The sequence below is a fragment of the Alligator sinensis genome, unplaced genomic scaffold (assembly GCF_000455745.1).
Source record: "Alligator sinensis unplaced genomic scaffold, ASM45574v1 scaffold85_1, whole genome shotgun sequence".
In the NCBI taxonomy this organism is placed as follows: Eukaryota; Metazoa; Chordata; order Crocodylia; family Alligatoridae; genus Alligator; species Alligator sinensis.
Window position 1 is genome coordinate 1,319,131 of NW_005841891.1, and position 27,099 is coordinate 1,346,229.

Here is a 27,099-nt window from a genome sequence, read left to right on the forward strand (position 1 = left end):
GGAAAAGATTGCATGCAGCAGCAGCTGCTGCCATCCACCACCCCACACTGCTGCCGCATGCCACTTTTCCATGGCCGGTCACACATGCGGCTCCACAGGCGGCTGATGTGCGATGCATGATTGGCTGGGGGTGAGGCCAGTCAGTAGCCTGTGGAGCCACATGTGTGACTTGCCATGGAAAAGCAGCATGCGGTGGCAGCATGGTGCAGTGGCCGCTGTATGACAAATAGATCCAAGGAGGTGATACTTCCCCTCTATGCGGCATTGGTCAGACCGCAGTTGGAGTACTGCATCCAGTTTTGGGCGCCGTACTTCAAGAAGGATGTTGATAAACTTGAGAGGGTCCAGAGGAGGGCCACTCATATGGTTAGGGGCTTACAGGACTATGAGGAGACACTGAGGGACCTGGACCTCTTCAGCCTCCGCAAGAGAAGGCTGAGAGGTAATCTTGTGGCCGCCTACCAATTCATTAGGGGGACGCAGCAAGGGATCGGAGATGCTCTGTTCACCAGGGCACCTCTTGGGGTAACAAGGAACAATGGTCACAAACAGACAGAGAGCAGATTTAGGCTAGATATCAGTAAAAACTTCTTCACGGTAAGGGTGGCCAAAATTTGGAATGGGCTTTCAAAGGAAGTGGTGCTCTCCCCTACCCTGGGGGTCTTTAAGAGAAGGGTGGATAGGAAGAGAAGCCTGGATAGGCATCTGACCCCAGCACTATTTCCTGCCCAGAGCAGGGTGTTGGACTCGATGATCTGTTGAGGTCCCTTCCGACCCTAGCTTATATGAATCATAGCTACAACACTCCAACCCTACTACAGATTATAAAGCATTTGTGTTTCAATCAATTACTGCAGAGTTTTCTTATAATACTAGTATTATGATAATATAATACAATGCACTTATTGTTAGGGTGACAATAATTTGTATTATTAGGGAGTGCTGGATTTGCAGCTGAATAATAGGCACGACCTGTGGCCTAGCAGAGCTGCTAACCACAAGGCAGAATGATATATTAAAAATATATTGCAAGATGCTTAGGCAACCAGATCTTGCTTATGAATGCTTATGCTAAGCCAGCCATTTGCTTAAGTTGAGTAACCATTTTAACTGTGTCAATCATTTTCTGAGGGAAAAGCAGCAGGTAAATCTGTGCGAGTCTGTGTGCTGTAAACCAGCTACAGCGAGGAATGAGATAAGATACAGGGGCCCAAAAAGGGTGGAAGATGGTACAACATGAGACAGAAAAACAGACTGGAATGTGAAAAACAACATGTAATTGGTAACAGAATCCAAGATGAACATATGCAAAAAGGTGAATGGTGATTGGTGAAGAAGCCTCCAGAAGCTTCCAGGTTTTGGTCAAAGTCTGCCCATTGACTGAAGAGCAGGAGTCAAGGTCTTAGACGTGCGCTCATAGCAAAAAGATATGTAAATGAGTAAAGTACATAGGCAATTCCATGCTAATGAAGCAAACAGTAAACAGAGGTGGAGCTTGAGATGGGAGGAAAAATGGGTGGAACATAGGAGGGGTGAGGGTAGAATAAATGTTAATGAGTATAAGCCAAAGAATATAAATATGGGAGAAAACTATTGTTCATTGTGGCTCCCCGTATTCTATCAGTGAGGGAGCTGGCCCGAAGCTGTCTTCATTCTGAAGTTATTGTGAGCAGTGTGTGCTGGTGTTTGCTCCCTGCTCTGCTCTGGCTAATGAGTAACAGTATCTGTGGGTAATTAAACCGTTGTCTCCCTAAGTCATTGGGCACCACATGGAGTCAGGGTCTAACAATTATATTAATTAATAAAATAATGTTAGGTTATGAAGTATTACAGTATACTTTATGTTGAACGATAGTCATCATAAAATAAAATTAAAGGCAAAGCCAGTGGTCTTCTTTGGCATACACATAGCAAGGTACAGCAAACCTCCTGGGACCCTGGTGTTTTGCTGCCATTTCTACATCAGCTGGGAGCACCGCACCAATGCTGGATACATTTCTGTTTTGCCGGTCACCTCTTTGAACATGACACATTTATGTCTGAGACATTCTTCAAGGTAACATCATGTAATGTTAAGGACTGCCTGCCTGAAAGGTTGCATATGCAGTTACTAGAATTCTGACTATTGCCTCAGCCAAACTTACAACCCAAATACCAGAAGCCAGCATAGCTACCCAAACATTCAGTCTATGCTGTTTGAGTAGGAAGGTGGAAATAATTTGGAAAACATCTTACCAGCTTGAAGGTAACTTTAAATTGGGAAAGAGGATATGAAAAACACATTCCTAAATTATGGAAGATTAAACATGTTATTGTTATTAGCTTGGAAAACATGAGCAGGACAGTAAGTGTTTGTGCTTTTTCTGATTTTCCGTAGGACATTCACACCACAGCCTACATGGAGGGGGACTATCATCCAGAGAGACACTGTATCTCAGAATGGACAAAAAAACCCCCAAAATAGAGATGATCTATTCAAAAACTTAGTGAATTAATCCCAACCGAGCGCAGAATTCTGAGGGTGTTTGTGTGGCCTTGTAAAGAGACATTACACCTTTCATTACAACAGTCAGGTACTGAACATCAAACTTTCAATGTCCTGCAAAGGTTTGCAGGGAACATACCCACCTCTGACGACTATTTTATTCCAACGAGTTATAGAACTATCCCACAAATTCATCCCTACTCACTGGCCCAGGAGATGAAAAAGTACAAGCGTTTTTTAACATGTCACCTCTGTGAGTTTGAGAGCATAGATTTGCCTCAGACCCATTGGTCTTAAATTTACTCATTCTTGTAGATTTGTTTTTGCTTCTAATCAAGAAGCAGCACGATACTTATTGTTTATAGTTACTTTTGCTACCTCAAATCCATTTTGGGACCATTCATGTGAAAACAGATCATGACAGATCATCCTCTCCATGTTATCAGTTCCTAAGAATATCAAAGAGGAATACATGCCCTTCATTACAATACATGCCTGCTGGCATCCTAGAAGCACAATACATCTGTGAGCCCTTTTATCTTTGACCACTTTGAGCATTGTTCAATACTGAAATCAATGCATCCTCTCAAGTTATCCATGATTTTCAGAAAGTTTCTTCACCTTCTGTTCTCATACATCTCCCTGCTCCTGTCCACCCTCCATTATCTTTTCCTTGCTCTCACAGATGTGCAAAATGAAGTAGACACTTATCTCATGAGGCACATAATCATGAGAAACATCCAGGATCTTCATCTATCTACCCTTCAGCTTTCCTAATGTACACTCTCTTGATACTTTTCAACTATTCATGGTGAATTTAAATCACTCCTTTCTCTTGTCTAAAGATCTGGGGAAAAGCTTCATAGGCCATCGTCACAGAGTGATATCCCCAGGGGTGGCTGTGATGCCCCTGGTGGCTCTGTAACAGTGCAAGCTCTGCCCTGAAGGTGCCCTCTTATCTCAGCTGCCTCACCTTTGATGGAAAAATAATTTGGGAGGCTGCCCATGAGCCTTCGCTTAAGCTTACTGAACCTCTCCGATCTGTAGGCCCTTTGCCAGGCCTCTCTTCAGTACTGCTGCACGAGACATATCAGGCCTTATGGGCCAATTGCATGGCTCCAGCCATCCCTTTACCACGCCCCATGCCTCACAGGCGTTACAGTGCTGTTATGCTCTGCCCCTTTGATATAGCTAGGCCAGAGCTTTCCAAACTTTTCATGTTGGTGACACACTTTTTAGACATGCATCATTTCGCGACACAGTAATTCAGTTCCGGGGGAGGGGCCAAGGGAAGCAGACGCGAGTAAGGGAGCTCCGCGGTGCCCTTCCGCAAAATTTTCTGCATTTCGCGCGACAGACCTACACACTGCTGCCGACACACTAATGTGTCACGGCACACAGTTTGGAAAGCTCTGAGCTAGGCCTTCTAGCCTAGACCTACTGTGCTGGGCCCAGCTTTGAGGCAATAGCCCACAAACTCCTCTTATTACTGGGTCCCTGGCCCCTTGCAGCTCACACCCCTCTGGCGCTGGGGCCTTACACAATTGTGTGCCCCCAGTGAAGCCTCCTCCTCCCCTATTAGCCTCTTTCCAGTCCACTGGTTCAAACAATAACACAAACCTAAGCCCCTGGGCTACAACATAACACTAATAATAAAGGCAGCACTCTGCTCCTTTAAGAGAGCCAACTCCCACCCCTGGAATACCAGACCCTTTTATCTCTGGGCACCTTATAAGCCCCTAGACTCAAGTCTTACTGCATTTAGAGGTAGCAAAGCAGGCAGCCAGATGCATGGGGCCACTCTCTTGTGCAGGAGCTCTTTCTCCTGCCAGTTGCCAAAGAGAGAGTGACCCTCAGGGCTAGCCTCAGCCCTGAGCTTATATATGCCCTGGGCTCTGACTCCTTCCGGTCAGCTGACTGCCGGCAGGCACTGGCTAATTATCTTGTTAGCCTGTTACTCAGGCACCCTGCAGCTGTGGGGCTCTGGGTAGCCTGCCAGACTCCTTTGCTAAGCTGTTTCTGCTCTTGAAGGCGCAAGCACCCCTAGGTGCCCTGAGACAGCCATGGAAGCAGAGGTTATGAAGAGTTTCCTGGAAAGGCAGAAGAACTTGTAACACCCCTACTGTGCACTGAACCCTGGAGAACAAATATTCCTTTGCTCATTCTAGAAAACAGGCCTCAGTGTCTAAAGAGACACCTTTCTACCCATCCCACATTAATATCAATCTTCCATGATGATCAGCTGAGCTTTGCAGTACCATGAAAAACAACACGTCCTATTGGTCAAGTCTTTGAGGAACAACCTTTTTTGTATGCTTTCAATTGATTTTACATTGTTTGAGAACCCCCTTCTTTCAAAGAAGCTACCTGTGTATTGCCAAGCTTTATGATATGGCATTTTTCCTCTTATAGCATCACAAATAGACTAGCTACTGCCCAGTACCAATCCGGGATGGCAAGTGGTGATGGCAACCTGCCTGTCCACACTGAGGACAAGCTGTTTAAATAGAGCAGTGGCCTAGATCAACGTAACATCTCCATGTAGACATGATTTAACTTACACAAGAGGTCTGTATCTCTTCTAGTTGGGTTGAGAACTTCGTTTAGAGTGCAAAGAAAAGCAAATAGAGACTACAAAAAAGAATGAAACTGGATCCAACCAATGCTATTATTTTTCAAGACTAATTTGGATGAATGTATATTATTACATTTTCCCATTTGAATTACCTCTTTTACACTGGGGAGAAAGCTGTTTTTCTGTAACTGTATGAAAGAATAATACCTCTCTTTTATGAATACAGATTGTTTTTTAGTATACATATTGGCACAAACAGCAATCACGATGTTAGGTGAAGGTCTGCACAGAATTAATGTTTTAGCTCGATGCTTGTTCTTTGCCTAACACAGCACGAGGATAAATGAGCTGTTGTTAGGCTGAATTCTCTCTTTGTTACTAAGCAGATATCCTAGTAATGCACATTAAGATAAGGAGATCAGATCACATATTTCAGAGTGAAAGCTGATCACTAAACTTGATGACATTTTTTCTCCTTTCTATGAACCCTCAGGTACTGACCACTGCTAAAGGCTACCATGTTAGTGTAATGCCATAGAGAATATCCTACTCTCCCTTGTCCCTAACCATAAGACTTTGTTCATAATATGTCTTTCTCCTTCCTTTTTTAACATTATAATTCTGCCTTTTTGCTCTTTATCATGTATTAAGCAAAGAAGTGAAATGACTGGGTCACATTTGTTTAAGAATAAGCCCAGCTAGTGATCTATTTGGAATCATCTATGTAAGATTTGCATGCAGTCAGCGTGTACCAGTTTCCACCTTGTAAAGCAGCAGGTTCTCCATTTTTACCATGCTGCATCAGAACAGAGATGGGTGAGTCCTGCAAACACTTGTGTGAATGCTCAGAGATTCTCAACCAGCATGCCATGCAATAGTAGCACTGTTAGGTGTGCAAATATGATTCACAAGATAAATCCAGAGATTTCACATAGGAATCCCTAGTATGTCATTCTGAAGTCTTTACAACAGAATAATTGCTCTGTTATTTTTCTATGGTCAAAAAATGAGCGAAAACTAACAGCTGGCATTTTCCAAGGCATGCTTTGAGTCAAATGAAGGGTGCTTTAAATCTAACAATGGGTGCCTCAAGTCTAAAAATGTTAAGAACCACTGATCTATATTTTTGTGGACGGATTTGTTTTGGCACTGTCCCTATATCTGTTGTATTGGTTTTCCAGAAATGAGACTTGTGCTAGGAATATATACCCGGAGTAAATTTTATCTGAATATTTGCAGAGAACAGTTTTGAATTCATAGTAAAAAAAATAAAGGCACCAACCCCCCCCCCCCCCCCCCCCCCCCCCAACCAATTCCAGAAGTTATGTTCGGCCAGTTAAGGGACAGAAATATTTCACGTGTCTCACAACAAAACAGCTTCAGTATCAAACACTTAGAATCACAGGCTCATAGAAAAGTAAGGCTGGAAGGGAGCTCAAGATTTCATCAGTCCAACCCCCTGCTCAAAGTAGGATCATCCCTATTTAAACCATCCTAGATGAGTGTCTGTCTAACCTGCTCTTAAAAACGTCCCAGGATGGAGATTCCACAAACCTCTCCTGGGAATCTGCTCCAACGCTTAACTAACCTTATGGTGAGAAAGTCCTTCCCAATACTGAATCTAAATTTCCCCTGCTATAATTTAAAACCATTGCTCCTCTAAGGAAACACTTAGAAATGGGCTATAGATCTGGAGTTATTCTCAGAAAAAATTCAGAAAATGAGCCTGAGAAAATTGTGGTGTGTCCATATGTGAACAGAAAGGGAACATTTATTAAATATAATATTTATCATATTAATTATTCACTTCAGCATTTGGACAATAACAAAGACATTGAAAAGAATGATTCACAAGGAAATTCTTTTATAGATAAGCTTTTTAAAGTTATGTAGCATCTCACATAGGGAAACCTGGAAAAAAAATGAAACAAAATAACTTCTTCTTGAAGAATGTTGTTCATACTCAGACAAGGTTCTTTGAGTAAATCTGATATCTTTTATTAGACCAACTAAAATAGTTGGAAAAATTTGTCTTTGCAAGCTTTCAGGTACAAACACCCTTCTTCAAGTTAAGGAAGTGTCTGCAGTTGTTTTGTGCTCTTCCTAGATGGGATACAATAGAATAGAAGCCCAAGGCCCAAGCCCAAAAACCTTGTCTGCCTATGTCCTTAGACCAACATGGCTACAACAAATACCCGTGAAACACGGTCCATATTCAGATATATTTTGTGGATTTGGGAGTGAAATACTAGCAAAGAATCTTTGACAAATCATAAATATCATAACTCTTATTCTTTGCCTGGATTGAGAGGGTTATGTCATATTGGTGGTTGGATCCAGGGCATATGACTTGTTTTACATGAAGAGGCTGTTGCACATGAGCAACTGCACAGATTTTGGCAGAGGAGAAACCTGTGTCCAGTGGCAAGGAGATCCAAGGTGACAGGCTTCCTCTACTACTGCAGCCATCATCTCCTTTTGCAGCCATTAAGAAGTATGTCTTCTTCACCCATCTGCATCACCATTGAGGTCTTTATGTTATATTGGACTGGTTTTCAACTGATACCTCACCTTTGACCTTAACACCATGGGTACCACCACAGTCTTAACAATATTGCCTTGCATTTCTGAAGGGGTATTTAAAATCATATGTAGGTTGCTTTTTCTAGGACATTTGAGAGAACAATTGAAGGGATCTTTGTGTGCCTCTATTTATTCCTTTTTTGGGCCAGGGACTAAATCTCCTGTCCCTTTTACCTCTCCTAGACATTAGATCACAGCACCCCACTGATAAAAAGATTAACGTGTCTACTAGCTCTCTCTTTCAAAACCTTATTCAAAAGCCTCTTCAGGAAAGGCAGGCCACATCCCCCTAGAGCAACTAAGTCTGCCATCTGGTAGATTTGTTCTTTATAGAGTAATTTAGAGGATATTAAATCTTCTTTTGTATTCAATGAATCAGGTGGTAGAGGGGCTTAACTTTCTATTTAGGATTAAAAAAAAAGTTCAAAAAGACATTTTGTCCAGAGTACAATATTACAGAGGCATTAACTCAGAAGACAAAAAACAAGCTAGCTTCAGTTCCTTTGAAAGCTGTAAATCACCGAGACTCCTCTGGTGGTTGGTTAAGTTCATTGTTTGCCAAGTAATTATTGTCTTGCATTAGAACGAAGCTTCTAAATAGTTTCTTTTGAAACAAAATCATTCAAAATGAGCAACCAGAAGGGTCTAATGGTGTCAGAGGGGAGTCACAAAAAAGTTTCTTGAAATAAATCTTTAAGCAATCCTACAAATTCTACCTACACTGCTCAACTGTCTACCTTTGAAAATTAGGATTTTTTTTCAGGCTATTCTTTCTGACCATTAGATACAGTGCTAAGAGCAGCTGGTTTCTTCATGGAAAGAAAACCCAAACATCTTGACAAGGTTGCTAGTTTACCTTGTCACTTCCACTAACTCCATGCCCTGAAGCTTAGTATATTTGCAAGTCTACAGCCATTTCAGCAAATGCTACCAGCTAAATTGTTGGTGGGTACTCTTTCAATTACTCTGAGAATTTTGGAAGCCAGCAGGAGATTGCTCCATCTAGCTTACTGATGCCAAGATCAGTTGTGCCTAAACTGAGAGATAACATGCAGTGATGTAAGGACATAGAATGATTTCGAGGTCTCAGTAATTTCAAGCAAATGTCATGCCACGATCCATATTTTTTATTTACACATAGCAGAGAACTGGACAACCTGCCACTTAAATGCAAGGGGTCCATTATTAATAGAGTGACCATATGTCCTGATTTGGCCAGAACACTCCAGATTCCATACCTTAGTCCCAGATGGTTAGTGCAAAGTCCCAGGCCCGAGTGTAGCAGGAGGACGGAGTGGCATGGTATGCCAGGCAGGCAGCTGGGCAGGCACTTCTGCTTCTGTGAGAGCAAGGTGGGTAAGCTGGAGCAGGGGCCACCTGGTCCAAATGTACCATACTCTGCCTCCCCGCCAGACTCCACCCAGGGACTTTTGACCAATTAGCCGGGACTGGGCTATGGAAACCTGGAGGGTCCCAGCCAAACAGGGATGTATGGTCACCCTACTTATTAATCATAATGAGACTGAAACTTATTGCAGAATATGCACCAGCAAAGCATGCAGTCATATGTAATAACTTACTGAGCAGTCTTATTGCTCTGTCAGATTTTCCAAATGCCTGGAATGATAACAGTACTTTCATGAGTACCATTTTGAGTGGTCTGCCAGCCTCGAAGTGCAAACTTATCAAGTTCGTAAGCAGAGATTTGGGTTTTCTGTTTCCCATGGGAAAATGGAAAAAAAAACATGGATTTCTCATTTTAATGAAGAAACACGCGGATTTTCCATTTTTGCAAAGAGCTCTCTGGCCGTGTCCACACATGCAAGCACATGCGCTTGCAGCAGCTCAAATAGAAGCAGTGTAAATTTGAGTCAGGGCTTTTTGCCTCAGCACACGTGCTTGGACATGCACTTCATTGTGGAGCAAATCGTGCCACTTGGGGCAAAATAACCCTTCCTGGCTCCTCCCGGATGTGCAGCCAGGGGAAGCTAGAGCCCGGGGCCAGCACCTGTGCTGTGCCTAGCAGTAAAAAAGCTGCCCTGGCAAGCAGCTCAGGGCTACTCACTCTCTGGAGCTTCTGGGGCCCAGCCACGTGATACCTGGGGACTCTACCCCTTATGCCAGCTGGACTGCTGCAACAGCATCCCAAATCCATTTTTAAAAATACCCCAAAATCCATGTTTTTCCACAATTAAAACAAAAGATCACTCTATACACACACACATATCTAGAGAGAGAGAGAGAGAGCGAGAGAGCAATTGGTTGGGCAATGCTTTATTGGTATATTTACAATGTTAAAGCAATGTGGAAGCCTACCAGTGTCTCTAGCATCACGATAAAATAAATTCTAAATACCTATACGTGTTGATGAGTACTTTTCGTTTTCTTCGCACATGATGGGTGTGTGATGAAGGGATGTGGTGTTTGCAGGAAGAGGGTGGGAAGGGGTTGGGGGGAGGTAGTTGTGTGTGTGTGGAGGGATGTGGGTTGGTGTGTGGGTAGGTGTGGGGCGATAGCGGGGGGACTGTGGGTGACCTTGTGGGGGAGCTGCTCAGGACGGGTGGGTCCCGTGGCCCCCACAGGGTGCAGCCCCCCCCCACAGCACATAGACTGCCGCCCCACAGCTCCCCCCTGGAGGGCCACAGCCCCGATCCCCCACTGGGCCACAGCCCCCCTGCCCAGGGTCCTAGCTCCTCCCTGGAGGGCCCCAGCCCCTGCCCCCCCGGGCCCATAACTTACTTTTAGCAGCAGCAGCAGGAGTGGGATGTTCTGAGCCATGGTGGCAGGACCCCTCAGGGCCCTTCTGCCACCCGGAATGGGGCGCTCTGAGCCATAGCGGGAGCCGTGTGCTGGGGCAAGCTGGGTCCTGCCAGCCCTGGGGCTTCTGTGCTGCCTGGCCTGGCAGAATCATGGTGGCAGGCCCTGGTGTGGCACGCAGGCACCGTGTGCCAGACCCAGACAGGTCCTGCTAGCCCTGGGGATCATTTGCCGTCCAGTCGGGCTGGGCTCCTGGTGGCAGGACCCGGCGCAGCATGCACAGACTGCGTGCTGGGCCCAGCCTGGTCCTGCCACCTTCGGGGCCCCTCTGCCTCTGGTTGCTTCAGAGCACAGTCCGGGACCGTGCCCTGCCCCACTTTTTTTTTGCTCCGGTTTTTTTAGACCCCTGGATATCCAAATGTGCAGCGTGGGGAGCATTTTTTCGTTCCTGCACATGTCTCTTGCCTCGCTTCAAAAGGGTTTGAGGCGGGGCAACGGGCACATGTGCACTCGTCTGGACGTGCTCTCTGTGGGCTGGCAGAGTTCCTGCCTGCAAGGTACTGGGGGGAGCGGGAGGAGGGTGGCCAGGCAGGGGGCACCATGTGCATGTGCACACGCACACATGCACATGGTCACCAGGGAGCCTGGAGAGCAGCTCCCCACAGGTAAGTCTGGCGGCGGTTATTGAGGACTCCATAGGGAGGGAGGGAGTTGGGCAGCTGTTGCCCAGACTGGGTGGTGCATGGGGCTTGAGGCCCAGGACTGGAATGCGTGGCCACAGGGCCAGGGTGGGTAGTGGGATGGGGCCACAGGCAGCTCATCTGGGGGGCAGGGGGGGGGCTGCACACATTCCTGGGAGGGTTGGTGGGGGGCACATGGCCCTCAGATTTGTGTGGAGGAGGGTGCAGGCTGCCCGCTATGGGCTTGGGCTCCCTGCCCTTCTGCCTTCCCCCAGGGGCCTCTGTGGCCCAGTGGGCAGGACCTGGGGCGGCAGGGCATAGTGGGGCGCGGAAGCTGTTTGCCATTGCTGGGAGCCCTGTGCTACTCTGGTGAGTCACCCCTTGCCTGCCTGACAGTGGCAAGGGGCACAAATCTGCACCACCACCCTCGTTGTTGCCAGACAGGCAGGGGGAACATTGCCAGGGCAGTATGGGGCTTGCAGGAGCAAGAAGCTTCCTGGCCTGGCCCCACTCTGCCCTGTTGCTCCAGGTCCCACCCACTGGGCTGTGGAGGCCCTGCAGGGTCGGCAGAAGGGTGGGGAGCCCGAGTCCACAGTGGGCAGCACCCCCACCATGGGCTCCACTCTGACCATGCTGTCTGTGTGGGAGCTGGGCCCCATAGCCCTGTCTGGCAGAGTGGGGTGGGGTCTGCAGCTGGGGAGTGAGGGGCAGCAGCAGGGCTGTGGGGTTGTGGATGGGGAGTGAGGGCCCTGGACCTGTGTCCTGGTGAATGAAGGGGGCGGGGGGAGCTCTGATGTTCCATGATAAAAAACCCAGAATCAAATACCAAAATGTATAGGTATTTAGAATGTATTTTATTATAGTGACTGACACACTGATAGGTTTCCAAATTCCTTAAAAATTGCAAATATATCAATAAAACATTGTGTTCAAATGATACCTATATATAGATGTAAAGACTTTGCCATTGACTATCTATACCCTTTACATGGAGAAGAGAAAGCAATGGGAAAACAACAAAGTCCTGCATGCAAGACTCTGACTCAGCTTCCTCACCCCTTCTGAGGTGGGTCTTAGAGTCTTAGTATCCTCCAGGAGCTACAGGGTCCTCCTGTGGTCCTCTTCCTTTTGCTCTGGTCCCTCTTTGTTAGGGAATCTCCCATTTAACACTCTCTCTCTCTCTCTCTATCTATAATGGGGCTTCATTTTAATCGTGGATTTGGGGGTTTTATCAGACAATTTGAGATTTTTATCAGAGCATTTGCAATTTTTAAACAGAGAAAACCAGGATCCCCGTTCATAAGACATTGTGGCCACAATTACATACAACAGAATGCACGGTTGTCCCATCATGTCAATGTGATGAGAAGGAAAGTCTCCTAAGAGGAAAGTCTGATTATTCTATGCCCATCAGATGGTAGCCCTATAGTCCTTGCACACAAGCACACACGAGACACAAGAGGCCCTCATAAATGCTGGCAGTGAATCTGAATGTTGAAACATAGGACAAAACTTAAAATGCAAGGGGGAATTATGAAAGTCAAGCCAAATGACAAGATCATATTCAAAGAAGCTTTCTTACATGCAACATTAGCTCAAAGATTTTACAGAAGAACAGCACTAGAATCAGCAGCACCGCTCTCTATTCCAGATTCATAGGTACTTTGATTCTCATGAGAGCTATGTCAACAAACCACAGAAAAGTTTAAAGACTTCCTTACTTTTGTGGCTTTCCAAAACAAATAGTCATTGACAATGAGCCACCATTTTCCAGCTTTGAATTGCAAGCTGTTGGGACACAGTATGACTTCAAACATATTGCTTCCAGCCCCCACCACCCACCAGGAATGGACTGATGGAGAACTGTACAGATTGCTAAAATAATTCTATAACAAAGCGATTCTATACTAGTTCTAGTGAGCTACAAGACAGTGCTGACCTTGGTAACTGAAGTAAGCCCAGTTAAGCTTCTTGAGTTTCAAAAGATCAAAACAGCACTGACCGGCTTATAGAATTTTTGCCCCACATGGTTGTTCTTAAAGGATTTGAATTGAGCGATACAAAATTTAGGAGACCTTGGGATCTCTTCATTAAACATCAGAATGCAGCTGAAAGACCGCCCAGATTTAAATGCAGAGAGCTGGTCCTGATATGAGCGGCTGAAGAAAAATGTCAGACAAGAGCAGCTTGTTGTCCCTGGATCTGGGTGCTCTCCAATATCCGACACGGCTGAAACTGATCAAGATACAGAGTATTCAGGAAACAGGTGGTACCTTCAGCTGGCTGCAACCCACTTCAATTGTCATACCGCCATCATAGCAACAGTACTCACAACTACATCCTCAGTGAAGAGAGAGAATCTGGTTGAGTGGAGCTGTAAACTTATTGTACAGGGCTCTCTATTTGATCATTTGGGTGAAGAGTCTGGACAAAACCCCACACAAAACTGGTTGAAGCCAGGTCCCGAGGAGTGACAAAGCTCATACCTGAGTCTATAATCTGTTGTTAAATAGATGCTATTGCCCACTTAGCTGAGTAAGTTGTTCACCAACATGTGAAAAGATTCCACAACCAGGCCATAATCCATTATACAAAGCAAAGGGCAGAAGATGTGAGGATGTGTACTGTTGATTTTAAATTATATCAGGAAGCCGAGCATGAATGGACACTGGGAAGATTCTAAGCAGAAGCTTGATAATGAACCAGAGAAAAGGGACCAGAGAGTAGCTTTGGAGTAATGATGTTTTCCTAGTTATAACAAGTTCCTTGTTCAGTGTTAGAAGAAAGTAACTCTTTGCCGCTTTCACATGATAGCTTTAGTAATGTTAGCCCATTGTACCTTTTTTTACTGGCTTTACGATTACAGTCAATGATGCTGAAACAGTTTTGTTTTGCTAGTTTTCAGTCAAGACCAACAAAGGACTAGGACTTTCTCAGGTAATGGCTGTTGGTTCCTTCCCCCACCATTCTTTGTACCAGCTAGAAACTGATCTTGATGACTTGCCTGAAGGTGTGTTTGCCATTGTGCAAGCTTTGCTCGCTGTTGATTGGACTGAGTGTACATACCCTTGAGCAGTCATTTTTCTCTAAGAGTATCTAATGAGCTGAGGTGTCTTATAAAAATGCCATTTTAGTTCACGAAACAATCACAAGAGGAATTGCAAACCCTCTCCTCATCTGCTTCTGTATGGACATTATTTAATTGCATGCAAGGCATTCCCTTACACAGGTCAGCCCCAGGCACGTGTACCTTCTATACAAAAAAATGGAAGGGGCTAGAGCTTTCAACCAGGCTCACAATCAGAAGTCTATTAATAGGCACACAAGGGGAAAAAAAGATAAAGCACAATCTAATGTAAGAAGTGATGCAAGGAGTGAAGATAACATACAGTAAGAAGGGAGGGGAATAGAAAGGGAAAGATTAGAGTTACAAAGTGGATAAGTTTAGATATGATATGCACACCATGAAGCATGGAGGAGATAGCTGTATTATTGTTATGAGTATTATATGAACCTCTCTTTAGTCGATTACTAACATGAGGTCTGCTACAAGGGCACAAATTGTTCAACTTAGACCTGGGGAATTTTCACATCTGCAGAAAGGTAAATAGTGCAGTCACTGATACTTAACTAAATAGTACAATGTTAAGACATTTTTTGTTTGTCTAAATGCAAGGGGAGACTACCAGTCAAAAATTATTGCGCTCCTAATGACTGTGATCCCCTATAATAAATGCAGAGGGCTGGAGGATGAAAAACCCCTGCAGTAAGGGTAGTCATAGAAAAAGTGTTAAATGGGAGATTCCCTAGCAAAGAAGGACCAGAACAAATCTGAAGAAATGTCTGGGTGAAAGGAGGAGGAACACAGGAGGACCCTGTAGCTCCTGGAGGATACTAAGACCCACCTCAGAAGGGGTGAGGAAAATGAGTCAGAGTCTTGCATGCAGGACTTTGTTATTTTCCCATTGCTTTCTCTTGTCCATGTAAAGGGTATAAATGCTCAATGGCGAAGACTTTACATTACTCACTCTAACAGTCACCAAAGTCTCCAAGGAATTAAACAATAAATCAGGGCACCAAGTAGGGTGGAGCTCTGGAGGTAGCATGTACAAACTTCTGGGCGGGCTGTGGAGCGGATGTCCCATGATCTTGGGTTTAGGGAAACTAGGCCACACATCCCAAGAGGTGGTATTGGCAGTAACATCTGTACCCTGGGAGTGTGTGAGCAAGGTCAGATGCGTGGCTAGTGTCTGGACACTAGACTCGGTAAGTTTATAAGTACTTGAATGCATTTTGAGCCCAATACAGCAGCTTGGGGAGCAAACACATGGGGGAGAGCAGCCAGAAAAAAAAAGCACAACCTATAACAGCGTGTTAAGTGAAAGGAAGTCACTCCAGACAGATTATCTTGTGCTGAAAACACTACTGAAAGTTAAGAGCTGTTAATTCTGTTCCAGACTCACTGTCAGACCCTGGGCAAGCCATTTAATTTCTTCATACCTTGGTTTCCTCACGTGTTCCCTCACAGAATTTATTCATTATTGTTTTGAGATCCTCTCCACAAAGGTTATTTTTTTGTAATTGTCATTTGTAAAATCACCTCAGCCCATTTATTCATTGTGAAAACCTCCACCCATTTGTGATAGATCTGTTCCTCTGTCTAAAGAAACAGATGCCTCCAAATCAGGATGGAGGCACTGAAGAATTATAAGAAATACAAAAACTCTTGGATTGCACACTGGGCAACATATGCTGTCATTTGGGGTAGCAAGTATCACGTTCAGCTGCAGTCCAGAACATGAGTGCCTTTGGACACACCTTGCTGAATTCTGTAGCCACTTGGGTATATACACGAAAAAGAGTAACCGTGAGCACACACACGTAAGTGTATGCAAGTCCTGACTTGGTCACATACATTATGATTAGGGGTCTGCCTAACTCAAGGAGGCAGCCATCCTATTTCATGGGGACATTGTGGGGCTGGCTGCCATTTTCACGGCAGGGCTGGATTTCATGATTTCGGTAGGTCCCTAATTATGATATTTCCATGTCAAACTTGGCTGGCCTTGCATTTTTGCAGACTTGGCATTAACACTAACTAACTTATGATTCTAAAGATCTGCATGTGAAAAAGTTCATTTCATGTAGGTTAGTGGACTATCTGAAATGAGCATAGTGGTTTCAACCCATATCCCAATGTACAAATACCGGCACCACAAAAAAAAATCCTATCAGGAGCCCAAATTTATGTAGGGAGATTTAAAATAATAAATGCATCCCTCCAAGACTCTGGGCACCATAACATAATAATACAATAGATGCAATAAAATTAAATCCCAGCAGCATTAAAATCAGTTCCACGGGGTCTCAGCCTTGAGAGCTGCCCACTCAACCCAGTTCACCAGGATGGGGCATGGCCCTTACACATTCTCCTGGAACCCTGTTGAACATGTGCCTTTTGTATCACAACAGGAAACTTATTAATAACAAGGTGAGAAGTGAGTTACAGCCTCTGAGAGCACTCGGAGAATGTCCTCATGTGTTTTATTATGAATGCCTCTAATGCCCACACCTGTTGCAGCATGAGCAGGGGAGAGAGGCGTTCCCTTATGCAGGGCAGCCTCAGGCCATTTGGGGCATTGGAGTTCGTAACAACCTGAACTCCACACAGAGGCAGGCAGTGTATTTACTGGAGCACTGGTTTCATGTGCTCCAGGTGAGATGCCTTCTTCAGCAATGAGCTGCAGAGTTTGGCACCAGTGGCAGGTTTCAAATGGTCTTCACAGAAACACAGAATACATACATGGAGGTTGTCTATGCTAACCCTCTGCTCATGGCAAGATCATTTCTGGCTAGAAAGTTGTTCATTACAGGATACAGTTCCAGTAATGGAGATGTTGCAGACTCTCTAGATAATCTGTTTTGAGGATTAACTACTCTGTAACAGGGGACCTAAACCCTGGTATGCGGGTGCAATGGAAAGGGAGGAGAGGTGACTAACAGGGAGCCAGGGGGCTCCTGTCCTTTTAAGAGGATGCAGCAGGCTAAATTGGCTGTGTGGGGCAGGCTGATCCTTAATTAACAAGGAAAATCCCCATGCAGAGCTGGGGAAGGCAGATGGCAGAAAGGGGGCATGGCTTTCAGCCATATAAATCTAGGGCCCAGGCTAGAAGGGGCAGCCAGGCCCTGCAAGCTGCAGGGAGAGGAGTGCCCTGAGATGCCCGCAGCAGGCAGCGTGGCAGGAAACTGAGCTGCTCCCTGGAGTTGCCTGGAGAGCTAAGGGGAGCTGACGGCCTGTAGTGAGGGAACTAGCCAGAGCTAGGTGGGTTTTTAGTTGAGAAACTGTCGTTTATGTTTAAGTTATGATTTAAGCTTGAGTTGGAAGCAGTGACTTGGATTTGTGCTCTAGTGAAATTGGAGGACCAGATGTAGCGGATAGGGGAGGAAAGGAGGCCACAGGGGAGCCTGAGGGGCAGGTGAGGTATTGAGCTCTGCCAGGGGCAGGGGCGCTGGGCACAGGCAGGCCTGAGGGTGAGGGGGCCAGAGCCTGAGCCCCAAGGCACAGAGGAGCAGCCAGGGGCTGCCAAGAAGCTGGGATGAAAAGGCCAGACCAGAGTCAGCGGGCCTAGGCTACCTGTCTACAGCCAGAGTAACCTGTAGGCTAAGGCTAGGAAAGCTGAAGCCTAGACAAGAGATTAAATGGCAACCAAGTAACACCTGCAAGGCATGGGTGTGGCTGCAGGGGCAGAAGGAGGCCAAGCTTTTGGGATGGAGCTTCCCAAACTTTTCCTCAACATGACCCCATTTATGACCCCATTTCCTCAGCATGGCCCCTCACTCCCAAGCCACAGCCCCCTACTCTCCCAGGTGCCTCTCGCTCCTGACCCATAGCCCCTGGTCCTGCTGGTGCCTCTCCCTCCCAGCCTGCAGCCCTCCAGTCCCTCCAGAAGCGCCCAAGCCCAGGCTGCTGCTCACAAAACGTGGCAGCTGCGGTGGCCAGGGGGGAGTTTGGAGCCTGGGTCCCCCTCCACCCCCTGCCCCGTCCCCTTCCCCCTGTGGGTGGCATGGTTGGAGCAGATCCTGGGGGAGGTGGGGAGGAGGATGCAGGTGTCTGTTGTGGCCTTGGGGCTCCCTGCTCTGTTGCCCTCTCCCCGGGGCTCTGTGGTCCAGTGGGCAGGAGGAGGTGCTGCACTGCCATGGCCAGCAAGCTGAGGTGCCCCCTGCCCACCCAGCAGCAGTGGGGGCACAACTCCACACTGGCACACCTTACCTTTAGGGTCTATGACAGGGCAGTGCTCCCTCCTGTGCGGGGTCCTTCTTGCTGGGCTGTGGAGGTGGCTTCTGCCCAGAACTGGTCCAGCCCCGTTGCAACCCTGTGCTCGCTGTGGGCGCAGAAATCTCACAACCCTAGCTGCTGATGTTGCAACCCTCTTTAGGGTCGTGATCCACAGTATGGAAACTGCTGCCTTAAGCCAAGTAGGGCCTGAGGGAGCAAGGACTGGGAGTGAGAGAGAGAGAGTGCACTTTAGGCTCACCAGCCTCAGAGGGCAGCCTCCCCTCTTTACTTCTAACTTCAAGGCATGGCAGGAAAGGAAGCAGGGTGAGACTGTGGGAGGCAGGACTGAGATGGCAACTAGGGGGCATCACAGCAGGCCTCCCTTGCTCATCCTGTTACACACCCCCATAGTGAACATGTTCTTCTCAACTTCTCACCTGAATCTCCCTTGTTGCAATTTAAGCCCATTACTTTTTATCCTGTCCCCAGTGCACAAGGAGAACAACTGAACACTGATCATTGGTCTCTTTAAAACAATCCTTTTAATACCTCCTGTCTTCCCTTCTCTAGACTAAATAATCACATTTCAACAAACCTTACCTTATATATCATGCATTCTAGATCTCTAATAATTTTTGTTACTCTTCTCTGGACTCTTTTCCAATTTGTCTGGGTCTTTTTAAAGTGTCATACCCAAATCTGGACACAGTACTCCATGTGAGGTCCCACCAGTGACAACATGAGTGGAAGAATCATTTCCAGTGACTTGAATATAACAATTGTGTTAATATATCCTAGTATACCATTAGCTTTTGTTTGTAACCATATTACATTGGTGACTCATATTCAGTTTGTGGTCCTCTTCTGCAGTAATGCAGTCTAGCCCCCCTCTTCTGCAGTAATGCAGTCACTCCCCATTTTGTATCTGTGCATTGCATTGTTTCTTTTTTAAGTGTAATACTGTTTTTATTGACTTTCATCCTATTTATCTCAGGCCATTTTTTTCAATTTATCTAAATTATTGATAATCCTAATCCTGTCCTCTAAAGTTTCTGCTATCCCACCCAGCTTATTATCATCTGCATGTTTGCCAAGTGTACACACAGTTCCATCCTCCATCCTTTTAAGGAGTAGCCAATGAATGCATATTACACTGCCCCAGTCAATCCTGAGATGGAAACAACATGGATAACAGTAGCAAGGTCTACTTTTGAAAGAATAGGTTACACCCTCCAGCGGATGCCAAAAAGATGGCTGAGATATGGCTGTAATGTGATCATCAAACAACAGCTGGGATTTTGAAATTATAAACCCCAGTATTGACAGCGAATATACTCCTATAGTCAAAAGGGCTGATATCACCTCCAATTCCTTTCTCCAATACACCATCATCCCTTCAGTCTTGTCCAGTCTGAACCTTGTCAGTCTATGGTATCCATGTCCCACCATCAGCTAGGCACTTACTGTATCGCTAAGCTACATTATCTGAATCAGACAAGAAAGTGTCATGGAGCTGGGTGTCATCAGTATACTGAGTACACTTAATCCCAGGTCTTGTTACTAACTTTTCTAATGGCTGCATGTACACCAGAGAGGTGATAGGATGGCTCATCAGGAAGAAGAGTAATTTCCAAGAATCACCCCCACTGAGATCGCTGGGAGAGAAAAGGACAAAGCACCTGAAGAGCAATCCCATCACTTCCTATCAGGACAGGACATCAACAGGCCCCAACAAAGGAAATGAGCCACAACCTTAAACTGCAGGAGTTACAAGCCAGTTCTATAGGTTTTAGGTCTAAATATCTTGTGTCCAATCCTAGTGGACCCAAAGTCTTGCCAACTGTATGAGCTAACCATGTAACTAACTGAAACAGGCCCAGGGTCTTGATAAATATTAGCAAATTCTGAACTGCCTCAGAAGACTTAATGGCGTGTTGGCTGAAACTGCCAGAAGCAATCAATCTCTGCTCTTCTGATAACACTGTGGAGAGGAATTTAATCAGCTCATGACAGAACAGCATGGTAAGTGATATACCCAAAGCAGGCACATCTTCGTCCCAACGTAGGAATTATATGGTAGTTGGATAATCTGCCAAACTGGTTTTGGGGTGGGAGGTCCTCTACACTCCATGCTGGATATAATCATTCCTTCCCACTGTCCCCAGTGTTGCCCTAACTAGATCCAGTCAGATTTCAGCAGTACACAAAACATCAGAGGTTCCATAATTTATTAAATTGGAGATGGTTCGTATTTTATTTCCCACTGACCAAGCATTAATCATCATGAACTGAAAGCTGGGATCTGGGATCCTTCTCACCTGACAACTTAGCCTTCTCTTGAATAGGTGAGACCAAAAAGGCAGAAGTTAAATCATTCCATAATTTCCTTATATATTTACTATTATCTTGTCTTCCTTCTATTAACTACCACAAGGATCAAGGACTCTAAGCCCTTGGAAACATGCCTCAGCCTAGGCCTCCATACTCCCAACATTATCCCACCCTCCTGGCCACTGATGAAGGAACACAATTGCCATTGCAAAATTCCTGAAATTTTTTTTTATCCTTGCTAGGGCTGGCTGAAAAAGACACACAAAAACCAAAATGAAATCAGACAAAATTACCTTCATACTCCACATTGTAACCCACCACAGATTCACTCTCCCACACTGAAGACATCCTACTATGCTAGTCCCTACAAAACAAAGAAAAAAATATTGCCTTCATCGCTAAAATTTTTCATTTTTCCTATTCACTGTAGCCACACTGCTACTGTTGCCAGATGAAGAACATCAACACAATACCCACTAGCAATTGGCCTCCTTAACCCACTAGTCAGCAGTGTAATATGGGACATCAATGAGTGGAATTTTACACTGAATCAGCCTTCATGAGATGGCATTTTAGCCACACGCAATGAGATCTCGCTAAGCCATTTTGGGCGAGTTTAAACATGCTCCGGGGTGGAGGATCATTTTGATTTGAGTGGCTTTGAGGAAGCATTCTAATTAAAGGGCCTGCAGAGTCTTGTGTATGCAGTATCCTGTGCTTCAAAACGGCGCTTGTTTGACAAGCTTTAGTTAAAGTGCACCCGCCACCATATCGAAGTGCAGGGATGCTGAATACACATGAGGCTGCTGAGGTGTGCTAATTAATCAGGTCTGCTCCAATACATGCTAATTAGCAGACGTGGGGAACGTGTAGTAGGGCTGTGCAAAATTTCACCGGCTGTTTCGTTTTGACGCTGTTTCGACTCATTTTGAGCTTGAAACAGCAAAATTAAAATGAAACTAAAGGCTTTGAAACAGCCTTGAAATGAAACAAGGGCAGTCAAAATGTTTCAAAAGTTTCAAAATGTTTCGAGTTACGAAGCCAGGCTTGCTTGCAGCTAAAGAGAAACTAAGGAGAGGGAGGGGGAAAGGACTGCTCTGACACTGACTGTGTAGCTGGCTAGTGACTGTGATCCTTCCCTGAGGTCCCTTCCAATCCCAGTGCTCTGGGATTGGGACAGGAAAACAGCATAAAAAGCACTGTTTGAACTGAGCTTTCTCTGTGCCTTCACACTTAAAAGTGAAACAAATATTGCTCTGAACAGTTTGAGGTGCAGTTTCCCAGAAACCCCTACACCTATCTCCTTGAAACCTGGCAGGCTTCATGGCCTCAGCAAGGGCTACCATCCCTGTCGATTTCATCTGAATCAGGCAAGAAATTACAAAGTTATAGGCAGTTTTGTGCTTCCCCATTGTAGCCTATGGGTGAAATGTCAAAACAGCGTTGAAACAGTGAAATGGCGAAACGGAAGTTGAAACAAAATGGTGCTGTTTCGCACAGCTCTAATGTGTAGGTGTTCTTCAGATCTAGCTGCGGTGATATGATTTAGAGTTTTTTTTTCATTCATCTTATGAAGGTAAGGGTCATTTTGCAAAATGCAATCCATGGGCTCAAGACAGTGGCTCTCAACCTTCTTAAACTCAAGGCACCCCTGAAGAGACTCAAGGTACCTCTTAGAAAATGTCAGCTCTTAGCTTACATTCATTTTTTGACAACAGGAAAATAACAGTTTTGCTGTTGCAAAGCACTTGGAAAGACTACAACAGGTCATAAAATCATAGAGAAGTAGGGCTGGAAGGGACCACTAGAGGTTACCTAGTCCAATCTCCTGCCTGAGCATGTGTTTGATACTATGGATTCCTATTTGAAATCTCTGGTTTTATCTTGCGAATCAGATGCTTGGGCACCCTGGTTGAGAATCACTGGGCTAAGACTATAAAAACCTCTTATCTCTTGAGCTGGGGGGTTGGTTCAGGGAGGTCCCTAATGTATTGGCAGTCTAGAACCACCTTTGCATGAAGAGGGGTGGAAAACCCTTGCTGCTCCCCTCATAGGAGATGTATAAGATATCAAACCAAGATGGCTCTATTAAATGTGTCACACGTTGTATTCAGATCACTGCCAGCAGCCTACACAGCCAGCTCCTGCCTCCCTCCCACCAGGACATACAAATAGGGGCGTATCTAGGGCAGGGGGCAGTGGTATACCTCCTCTTTGATTCCTGCTCCACCCAAAGTTTAAGACCAACTGCCTGGAAGGGATGGTGGCATTTCTATTCTGGCAGTTATAAGTCAAGTGACTTCATGATGTATTGTATCTCCTCGATTCCTGCTAATTTATTTCCACTCTGCAGATGTTAATGACCCTCTATCCTTTTTAATGGTCTTAAGTCCCACTATTCAAACTGTCCTTTCTTCTGCAATTTGCTGTCTGCTGGTCTTTCCTGGTGATATCTCTCTTCTGTTTCACAGCCTTGCAGACTGTTTTTAGCTCTAGCTAAGAACATTAACTCGAGTGGCAATATTAACTCAGCTGTAGAAATGATTGACACTGAAGGATTGGAGGGACTGGTCAAGATGTTCAAAGCTAGATGTTGCTTTATGAATCTGAATGAGATAGTGTAATCAATCGTGCTGTTCACAAGTGCATCTGGTTCACATGGGTTTTTCAGACGTCGCCACTGCTCGAGGAAAGACGGCCTACTATTGAGTCAGATTCCAGAGGGTCCTCAGGGGAGGAAGACGTATATTCCATCCCTCCTGGTCCTCTTCTTTGATCCTCCCGTTAGTCTTCCCATTTTGGGGCTCTGCCTCCCCTACACCCCACCTAACGCCAACCAATGATGTTGAATCCCGGTCTTCTGGGTTTGGTCATGGTACTGGTACACGTGTCTTGGCCTTTTGAATCAGTATAGACATATACGGATGTCAGTTTGCCTCACTCTGCTCAGGCCATAGTGGGACTGGCCTAGCCTGACCCTGGGTTACCTTGTCTCCCGGCGTCGGTTCCACTTTCTTTGGCCTGCAGTTGCTGTGGTGTGGACAGCTGTCTCTCCTTTTCTCCGCAGGTCCCTGGTGGGTCCAATCCAGTCCGGAGACCTCAGGAGCCCACGGCTCTGCTTCAGGTGAGTAATATAGCTGTTCTGGGCTTGAATGATCTCCAAAAGCCCCTTCCTGGGGCTGCCACCACTTTCCCTCAGTGGGGCTTTGCTCTGCTCTGGGCTGCTTGTTGCAGGGGGAATCCACTTCTGGTCCCCCCCTGCCTCTTGTCTGGTGGGAGTTTTATTCCCTTTTCAATGAGCTGGCCAGTGAATTGGTGCTGGCATGCGGCCATAAAACGCGCCCAAGTGGGCGTGGGAGCTGGTCCTGGCTCCTCCCGGGTTGGCTGCTTTTTGCTTTTTTTTTTCTTCTGGCGTGGTGTTCTCCCCAGCTGCAGCTCTGCGCCCGTCACTCCTTTGGCTCAGCGCGGCTTCACGCTGCCTGTGCTCGACTCCCCCCCCCAGGTAAGTTCTCTCCTGGAGTTCTGTTTTTGTCACAGAAAGATACATTTACCTATTATGACTACAGGACCAATGAGACAATATCTTTTGACTATTTTGAGTCTTTTTTGCCTAGTTTGTTGTGTTTAAAATCTTTGTATATAATCTAGCAAATGAATGCCCAGTCCAGTAGTTATATTTGGTTTTACTTTGACCTTATACTGAATAATATAGTGCTCCTCCCACCCCAGTAAATAAGGATTTACTCTTGACCCTCTCACACAATACAAGAACTAGGGGTCCCAAAAAGAATAAGCAGGTAGTACATTTAAAACTAACACAAGGAAGTTCTTTTTCACACTGCGTGTCATTCAAGTGTGGAACTCATTGCCACCAGATGTTGCTGACGCTGGCAGTTTAGCCAGCTTTCAAAAGGGACTGGACAAGTTCTTGGAGGAAAGGGGAATCAGCAGCTATTGAGTCTGGGCACGAGAGATACAGCCTCTGAATTAGAACTTCCTAGACTTTCGATGTTGGCAGCTACAAGCAGGATGTGAAAAAACTCTGGTCAGACCCAGTTCACTCTCACTTTCAGCATCCACTCTCTGCTGCTGTGACACAGGATGCTGGGCCAGATGGACCTATGATCTGACTCAGCCAATGGCAGTGCTTATTTTGTTTGTTTTTGCTTTGAATTTGAACCAACACATATAGCGCTAGCCCCCCAGCCTATTAGTAAAGCTTCTAATTTCTCTTTAACTGGAGAAAAAACACACCTTGTGTTGTATGTGATACTGCTCCATGCCATCTGCCACCCCTCTCCCCTTGCCCCTTTTCATGATCTTAGATCTGCCCATGCACATCAGCCCTTGGACAGCTGGGGAGTTAGGGGGGACATGGAGCTGAGTGCAAGGATGGATCCAGGGGAGGTGCAGTGGTGCACTTGCACCCTCTTCTGATTCCTGCTCCACCCAAAGTTTAAAACCAAGTGCCCAGTAGTGGCAGCAGAATTTTTAGTCAGGCAGCCCTGCAAGGATCACTTGACTTCATGGCTTCTTGTCATCCTCCTGCTCCCTTCTAAACTCTTTATCCCACAGCTATTAACTACCCTCTCTCCTTTTTAATTGTCTTGATGTCACAAAGCAGAGGAGCTTATGACCAGGAGCAGCCAACAGGCAGCAGCATGGCAGGACAGAAGCTAGCTTAATTGGTGGAACATAGACTCATAGAAAAAGAGGGTTAGAAGGGACCTCAGGAGGTCATCTTGTCCAACTCCCTGCTCAAAGCAGGACCACCCCCAACTATGTCACCCCAGCCAAGGCTTTGTCTACCTGGGTCTTAGAAATCTCTAAGGATGGAGATTCCAAAATGTCTCTGGGGAGTTCGTTCCAACGCTTTACTAGTGTGAGAGTTTTTCCTAATATCCAATCTAAACTTCTCTTGCTGCAACTTGAGACCATGGCTCCTTGTTTTCAGTGATAGCAGATAAGACAACAAGGAGTCATGGTCTCAAGCTGCAGCCGGGGATGTTGAGAAGAAACTCTCTCGCTAGGAAGCTAGTAAAGCACCTGAACAAGCTCCCCAGAGGCATTGTGGAATCTCCATCCTCAGAGATTTCTAAGACCCTGGTAAACAAAGTCATGCCTGGCATGAGATAGTTGGGGCTGGTCCTGCTTTGAGCAGGGATGAGATGACCTCCTGAGGTCCCTTCCAACCCTCATTGTCTATGAGTCTATGAGCCAATAGTGTGCCTCATTGCAAAGAAGGCTAATGCCATACTGGGCTGCATTAGCAGGAGTGTTGCCAGCAGATAGAGCAAAGAGATTATTCCCCTCTATTTGGCACTAGCGAGGCCACATCTAGAGTACTGTACGGTGTCCAGTTTTGGCCCCCCACTACAGAAAGGATATGGACAAATTGGAGAGATTCCAGCAGAGGGCAATGACAATGGTGAGGGGCCTGAGGGACATGACTTATGAGGAAAGACTGAGAGAACTGGGTTTAGTTTTCTGAAGAAGAGAAGACTGAGAGGGGATTTAACAGCAGCCTTCAGCTACCTAAAGGGTGCTTCCAAAAGAGGATGGAGCTGGACTGTTCTCAGTGGTGGCAGATGATAGAGTAAGGAGCAATGGTCTTCAGTTGCAGCAAGGGAAATTTAAGTTGGATATTAGTAAAAACTTTCTCGTGAGGAGGGTGGCAAAACACTGGAATAGGCTAGCCAGAGAGGTTGTGGACTCTGCAGCCTTGGAGGTTTTTTAAGACCTGCCTAGACCAAGCCTTACCTGGGATGATCTAGTTGGGGCTGGTCCTGCTTTGAGCAGGGGGTTGGACTAGATGTGGCCTCCTGAGGTCCCTTCTCACCCTCCCCATCTATGAGTCAGTGGGTGTATCTACACATGCACATTTACTGTGCAGTAATGGCTCGTCTACACGTGCACAACCAGACCGTGCAGTAAGTACGGTGACTTACGCTGACTTGGGCGTAAATTTACTACTTGCAGGATGCAGGCATCAAATTTATGCTGGATGAGTTCCTGTGCAGTAATGCACATGTAGACCCCTTACTGCGCAGTAACACGGTGTGCGTGGACTGACTTGGGGCTAACCGTGGTCCCCTAGTCAGCGCGCACACAGCCTTAATGCGCTTGAACGCCTGCACCCGTAGCCGCCGGCCTAGTCTCGCTTACCGCGCAGCACATGTAACGTCCTCTGCTACTAGGGCCGTGCCCCCGTGCAGCCAGGCCCTGCTGCTCCTGGGCATCAGCTGCTCTTCCGCAGCCCCGCACGTGGCTTTCGGCTCAGCCCGCGGAGTTGGGTGCGCTTCCCTGAAGGGCCGCCCGCCCGCGAGCATCGCCCCCGGCTCCGTGCCCCGCGAAGGGGAAGGGGAAGGGGAAGGGGGTGCCCTCCGCCCCCGCCCCCGCCCGGCTCCGGCCC

General features: G+C 46.2%; 1 long non-coding RNA gene across 3 annotated transcripts in view; it reads right to left on the reverse strand.

Annotated features, from left to right (window-relative positions):
- The window catches only part of LOC102382542, a 51,508-nt gene extending 24,448 nt beyond the window's left edge, over positions 1 to 27,060 (reverse strand). The window contains exons 1-2 of one of the 3 annotated variants that reach the window (XR_001357553.2): positions 26,853 to 27,060; positions 18,351 to 18,563 (exon numbers count right to left, since the gene is read on the reverse strand). This is a non-coding gene — a long non-coding RNA (uncharacterized LOC102382542). Of the gene's footprint in view, positions 1 to 18,350; positions 18,579 to 26,852 lie in introns of all 3 variants that reach the window. The other 2 variants (XR_001357552.2, XR_001357554.2) reach the window with 2 other exon arrangements.
- Positions 27,061 to 27,099: the final 39 nt, after the last annotated feature.